This window comes from Apis dorsata, unplaced genomic scaffold, assembly GCF_000469605.1.
Source record: "Apis dorsata unplaced genomic scaffold, Apis dorsata 1.3 scaffold_169, whole genome shotgun sequence".
NCBI classification, from domain to species: domain Eukaryota; kingdom Metazoa; phylum Arthropoda; class Insecta; order Hymenoptera; family Apidae; genus Apis; species Apis dorsata.
The window spans coordinates 165,209-172,441 of NW_006263457.1; the positions used below are offsets into that span (position 1 = coordinate 165,209).

General features: G+C 35.7%; 1 protein-coding gene across 2 annotated transcripts in view; it reads left to right on the top strand.

The window, feature by feature from the left end:
* The window catches only part of LOC102678159 (alpha-tocopherol transfer protein-like), a 12,919-nt gene that overhangs the window by 2,969 nt on the left and 2,717 nt on the right, over nucleotides 1–7,233 (top strand). The window lies entirely within an intron of this gene.

Genomic DNA, 7,233 nt, shown 5'->3' on the forward strand with positions numbered 1-7,233 from the left:
AGATATGCAAATGGAATTCGTGCGTCGATAGACTTTTCATCTAGCTTCTATCATAAATTAAAATGAATCATTAGAAAGTATGATTTGTTTCAACATTTTAATTAATATATGACTTCGTGCCGATAGAGAGAGAGAGAGAGAGAGAGAGCAAACATTGAAATAATAGTATAATAACCGCGATATATACGAGTGTTTACACAACAAAGTAAGAAAATATTATTGACGTCACCGACGAAAGTATTACACACGCGTTTCACAACACTGTGTCCACTCTTTCTTCCCTCTTCTTTCTTCTTTCCTTCTCTCTTCGTTTATCTCGTCCGATACCGATTCGACACCGACGACTCGCAACGAATCGCATAACATCGCGCGTCTCGATCCTCTCGATGTTCCTCCCGAGCAGCGATAGAACAACTTGAACGACGCACGGACGAATTCTCTTTGTGTTCATGGCACGTGTTCGCTTGCGAATGTGCCAGAAGTTTCTTCGCGACCGTGGCACGCTCGCTTGCTACGCCGAATAGCACAATGTTGCTCGTTTCTCCACACTTTTCTTTCAAACAGAAATTCAAAGATTCTGCGACCGATTCCGTTATAATAGGCACGATATTCAGAAATTATACGAAAATTAAAAACGAATTCATTGATCGAATTCAATCGATGACCCGTTGATTGATCTTCTAGACCATTTTTATACATGTTAATACGAAAGGAATAATTAATCTCGTTGAATAGTATTTGTTAATTAAAGACTCGTTTTTGAGGATTTTGATAATTTTACGCGAGATCTCGTTTTTTTGTCAGATGGATCAATCGATTAAATGTAATTAATTTTTTTTTTTTTTTTCGACGATTTCTAGATGCCTATCCCTCGAGTGTCAGCTTTGAGTGGAATTAATAAACAATAGGACAAGACAATAAAACGTTAATATTATTCCACGAAAGGAAAGTTGATTATGAGTCATACGTGTTTAATATCATAAAATTGTTTTCCGCGGGAAACGATTCGTTGCTTATTCAAGGTCATTAGATAATACCTCTAATATTACACAACGATAAATAAATTTTTATTCGTTTCGTCATAAAGAGTAATCGATTATATTTTTCTTTTTAATTTCGTCTTTATCGAAGAATTTTCAATTTTTGGTATTCAATTGCGTTAAATGCAACTTTTTCACTCGGGAAAAGAGAGGAAAAGAAAAAAAATATTTCATAACACTCGTAATTATCTAAACTTGTTTTCTTTCAATGTAAATATAATCGGCGTAATTTCGACGGCACATTCCCACGGCAATATACACTTTCTAACTCGTCCAAACTAAAATGTTTCGCGTTGCTTTCAGTTCTCTCGAAGATTACAATCTTTTCTTATCTAAATAACTCGATCAAAAATTAACCTGTAACCAACCTGTTTGGCTGAAATTTCCACAACTCCTCTCTTTTCTTCCTTCTTTCTTCTCCCATATATTTTTCCGCGTTTTTTTTTCTTTTGCTCATTTTCCTCTTCATCCATTTTTTTTTTTTTTGCTCATTTTCCTCTTCATCCTTTTTTTTTTTTTTCTTTTGCTCATTTTCCTCTTCATCCATTTTTTTTTTTTTTTTTCTTTTACTTACTCTTCATTTCTCGTCCAAACGAGAGAGAGAATCGGGCTCCTCTCTGAAATTAAACTTTCTCGGTCCATCGGCAAGGTGTAATCAACGTCTGGACAAAAGACAGACTAAGGAGAAAACCTTAGTTTCTCCCTCTTCACGTCGAAGAAAACTTTTTCAAATTAAAAAGAAAATAGAAATCTATTTTGATTTCTTTTTCAATTAATCAGATGGATCCTTGAATTCATTGGATTCGAAGCGACATGATCCTCGTTTCATCATAATTTAATCCCCCGTTTTGGATCGAAATTTTTTTAAAGAAGAATCTTAATGTTCAACCCCCAATTGAACAATTTCGATCATCCTATCGCGCCCAATCAAAACCAATTAATTATCTGCAAAATCGATCAATTATCTCGAGTAGTTTATTTTTCCCGCCAAATACCCGAGAGCGAGAAATACAGCAGGGGGGTGTGCGGCGCCCTTTGGTCGAGCGCCAATTGTTTGCAGAAGCGGCGATCGATGATCGTTGAAAAAGTAAGGCGGACTTATAGGAATGTTGGAACGAATGCGACGAGCTCCTGTAATCGAATTATCGTTGGCAACCGTTTTCTCGAGCCATTATCGAGCGGAAGCTGCAACCTCTTTTTATTGGAAAATCGTCACTGGACGTAAAGGAATTATCCCTCCTCCCCTTTGGAGCAGGATTTTATGAAAATTTTCAATCCCTCCTCTCGAGAGGGTAACAGAGTTTTAAAAATTGTTTCTTCGAAGATGGAAAGGTAATTTTCTCGCGATTTTTTTTCTTTTTCTCGAACGATCAAGAGAGAAGATCGACGCAATCGAGGATGCTCGGGAATAATTCATGGAAATTCATCGCAGCCTGTTGCGATATCGGATTATGCAAAAGGAAAAAAAAAAACCGATCAGCGCGCCGATCGGACGTGAGTAAAATGCAAAACTCGAGTTGGCACCGGTTCAACTTCTATTTCAACGTTTGAACGGCGCGTAGATCCTTCCCTGGAAGAAGAAGAAGAAGAAGAAGAAGAAGAAGAAGAAGAAGAAGAAGGTGGCCGATTTAGCTCGTTACACCCCTCTTTGGAAGCAGAAGTTCGTTGGTCGGCTGCCAATTATAACGGGTCGATGGGTGTTCAGTTGCTCGATAAAATTTTACAACCCCTTTCAATCCTCCCTCCTCGTAGATCGCGCAAATAAATATTGAACGTGAGTGGAAATGTGAAATCGATCGTGCTGAATTTTACTGCTTTCGTCAAGAAGAAAAGATTTCTCGAAACTGATTTGTGTCAAAAGGAAACGAATTGTTAATTGTTAAGTCTTCAATCGTTGTTGCGATTCCTTGTGGAACTTCGAGAAGATTCGAATTTTTCTTTTTTCAATATTATTACTCTCCTCCTTTCGTGAATTTCGTTTGAAAAAGTTTGGAAAAATTTTCAGTTCTCAAAATTGGCAAATGGAATTGAATTGACGTGGACCCAGGTCAATATACCCCTTTTCCGAATTGGCATTTTGACGCGAGCCGCGGCGCCATTCGCAGTCGCCTTCTCCAAAAAATGACATCATTGACCCTGATCGTGGAACACTGGTTCACCTCGAAAATCTCGGGATATCTCTTTCTTCTTTGCTGCATTTCAAGGTTGTGCGTCGATGAAAGAAGAAACAAAAAATACAAAATATTGTGTCCGTCAATGTCCTTTTTAATCCATTAACTCTTCTACGACGAGAGGACGAGTATATAATATCTCGAGACACGTGGTATTTTAATCATATTCCTCTTTAAAACTTCAAACGTTTCCTTTTAACATATGCAAATTATCTTAAACATTACGATAAAAAATTTTTTTTAAACGTATCACGAATATTTGTTCCGATTCAACAAGAAGAGAATCGATTTTTCATCGTTCCACGATTCCAATATTTAAATTGACGAATCATATTTTAGATAAGAATAGATTTCACTTACGTTTGCACGATGCAAAGTACACTTTATCCGTCTCATTCGAAGAGCAATCTCACGCCTCTTCCATTTGCAAAAATCATTAGATCCACATTGGCGTGAACTATATCCGCAAAGTTAGGAATCACAAAATTTAGGAAAGCTGAAAATTTGTTAGAAAATTTGTTAGACAAATTATCGAGCCTTTTCTCTTATTTGCCTTATCAATATTCGATCCAATACAGAGACGAATTTCAAATTCAAATTCAAATCACTCCTTTTAACAAGTTTTATCAGAGATGAAATGCATGGACAAAAAATCGTAAATCGGGCTCGATAAACTCGATCGAGATGGTTAGCCGCGAATGAATATGCATTCGATCGTTATATTGGCATAAATTCAACCACTGGTTGTTTCCATTAAATCGGCCAGCGCGACGAAGGATGGCTTGTTTACGGTATTCCGTGGAGGGACAAGGTTGGCTACTCCCCTCGAGTCCTCGAGGAAAGAATTTTTTCGTCAAAACAGGCAGATTCTAAATTTAATATATCGTACTTATGCAAGCCTTAAATTCCTCGATTCGTGTTTTTTTCCCCCCGTTTAGATCACCTTCTCTGCTCTTCACCTTGAAGAATTAAAAAAATTATAACAAAAGCTATATCTAAAATATCTATTAAAAAAGAAAAAATTGTCGAGCATATTTTCCAAAATAATTATTAATTAATTATACTCTCTAAATTAATAATTAACAAATCTTCAACGAAATATTTCGAGGGAATAGATCCAGCTCTGAGTTTCGTTTAATTTCAAATTAAAATGCTTTCTCCATTTCTGGCCGCGATTTCATTTCAACTTCCTTGCAATTTTGTTCCGCGTGCCCGACATGCTTCGTCTTTGCATACACTCTCGACGCTCCTCCTCCTCCTCCATTTCCTGTTACATGAACGGTTGATACATCTCCTTAAAAAAAAAAAAAACCTGTTTGGATTTGTCCCATTTCCCATCCGCGTACGACGAGCATCAAACTTTCTTTCCCGCCGCGTTGCATATAAATCCTTAAATACTTTTTCGTCGTGCTTATTATTCGAGGCTGCACAAAAGGCGCGAGGAAGGCAAAGAAAGGGAAGCGGAGTCGAAATGTTTGCGTCTCGTCCACCAGGAGGACGTTGGTTCTTTTGTTCTCCCGCCTAAATGGAAGAAGAGCCAGAATGGAGAATAATACTCAAGGGTGTGCAAACTGCTCGTTTGGTCGAATTAACAGGGAGAATATTAGTCGTCGTGCATTTTTGCGGATGAAGAGAGAGAGAGAGAGAAGGAAAGATTATATTTTTGTGTCAAGATGATTAATAATGAAAATTTAACGTGTGTGTTAATATTGTATCGATCGAAAGAGAATTAATTTCGTCATTTTAATTACGATGATGAATTAATTAATTAATTAACACGCGAGTAGAATTGGTAGAATTTTAATTTATTTTCTTTTTTTTTTAATTATTAAATGTAACTTTATAGTTTCGAATGCAAGTTACGCGCATGTACGGTTTTTGTTAGCAATAGGAACGTGGAATTATTTTTATTTCGAGGATCCATTTGTTAACAACGTGAGTACACAAGAGAAAGCAGCGAACGATGGTATGCACACGTATGAATGTGTATTAGGTTGGTTGCATGCGAAGCGTCGTTTTCTCAAACGAGGTTTTAATTACATAGACTTACTATTTCCTTTTTATTCTATTCACTTTTTCTTGTTTCTTTATTATTTCTTATTGAGTGCAATTTATCGGTTAAAAAATTAATCCAGATATATTTTCATTCTCTGTGATAAATTTATGAAAGAAGATTACGTTAAATCGATAAAACAACAAATTGAAATATGTATGTACACACACACATTTTCGATAGAAACGTAATAACTCTTCACACAGATACAAATAAAAAAACTGTCAATTAATTGCAAACCATAAATAATAAAAAAATATTAAAATAAGGACTCGTTTTAACACAGTTTCATAAAATGACTAAAAGAAGATATTTTTAATTAACGAAACAGATGTATATTTTGACCTCGATTATTCAACCTCAACGTGTATTCTTTCGTATTAACAATGTACATCTTGTATTGAATATGATAATGCACGTATTTGCAATGTTTTGCATCCGTTCAATGAATAATAAAGTAACAAAATAGATAAATAAACGAGCAAGTTGGGTATAAAAAAAATTCGTACGGAGGGAGGAAAAGAAAATAAATATTTCCTTTCATCTTCTCGAACGACGATGATATTAAATACTTCAAAATAACGTTATATTAAATCAATCGATGTTAATAATAAACTTTAATCAATATAATTACATTGTATCTCTTTATGAATACCGTAAGAATTAGTAATTGTAGATAGAGTATCGTTCTGCTAATTAACACTTCGTTATGTTATCTTAATATTTACAGTGTCCATTTGCTCTTTCAATAATCTCTGTCTCAAAATCATCGTTACTAATTTTTTATCAATATATATACATATATATTTTTCATATATATACTTCCTCCTAAATTTCACATACAAATCTAATCTAAGAGACAATTTTATTTCATTTTATTTACTTACTTTTTTTTTTCCTTTCCTCTTCAAAAAAACCAAAAGAATATTTTATGAATCATCATTCATAAAATCGTGAGAAAGAAAGGACTGCTTGAAACCTACGTGTACGCATTTATTTACGCATCGACGATCCTGTACCGTTGGTTTCACGGTTCAGCTGCAACCGGGAAGACGTAATTATACGAAGAGGAGGAGAAGGGGAGGAGGAGGGGAGAGGAGAGAAACGTGTATAAGAATACACGAAGAAACTCCTTCTATAGTTATTACACATGGCGCGATTCAAATATCACAACAAGGTCTCGAAGAATTTTCACATGTAAACTCAGCTTAATGTTGCTTAATTCAATACGAGTGCGATGACCTTTTTGAATTCACTTAATTGCATTTCTCGTGTGGAGAATTAAAGAATATATATATATACGTATATATACTCGATAAAATTTCCAACCAACGATGGAAAACCGATACCCATTTTATATATATATATATATATATATATANTATAACATTATATTAGATATTAACGCAACGAGGAAGATAAAAGTACATGCTTACTTTTGACAAAAAGTTCTGAATTAATTATTCGTGAAATCATATACAACCCACGGTCGCGCATGCGCACAAGATAAGGAACCGAGATAAGATTGTTTCACGTCCGTTCCCTATTTCTGCGATACAACAGAATAGAAATTGAGATAAATTTTCTTTTTTTTTTTTTTTTTTTTTTCAACAATCACGATCGGTCTCGAAATCGAATCGCTTCGTCGAAACGGAATGGAAGGAACTTGGAGGAAGGATGGGAAGAAAAAATTGATTGCTGAAACTCGATAAACCAGTATAATAACGCGTAACGTGTAGCGAATAAGGTGGTGAATCGAGTTTGCGAAATTATTCCCGAGTTTGTTTCGCTGGATATCGGGAATGGTAGGGGGGGGTACGATTATGAGCGCTTAAAGGAGAACGCACGGCTTCGTTAAATGAATTCTGCGAAGTTAGCAGAGTAGTCCGGTAGCGAACCGCCTTCGTCCAAGTCCAAGCGAGCGAGCGAGCGAGCGAATGAGTGAGTGAGCGAGCGAGTGAGTCACCAC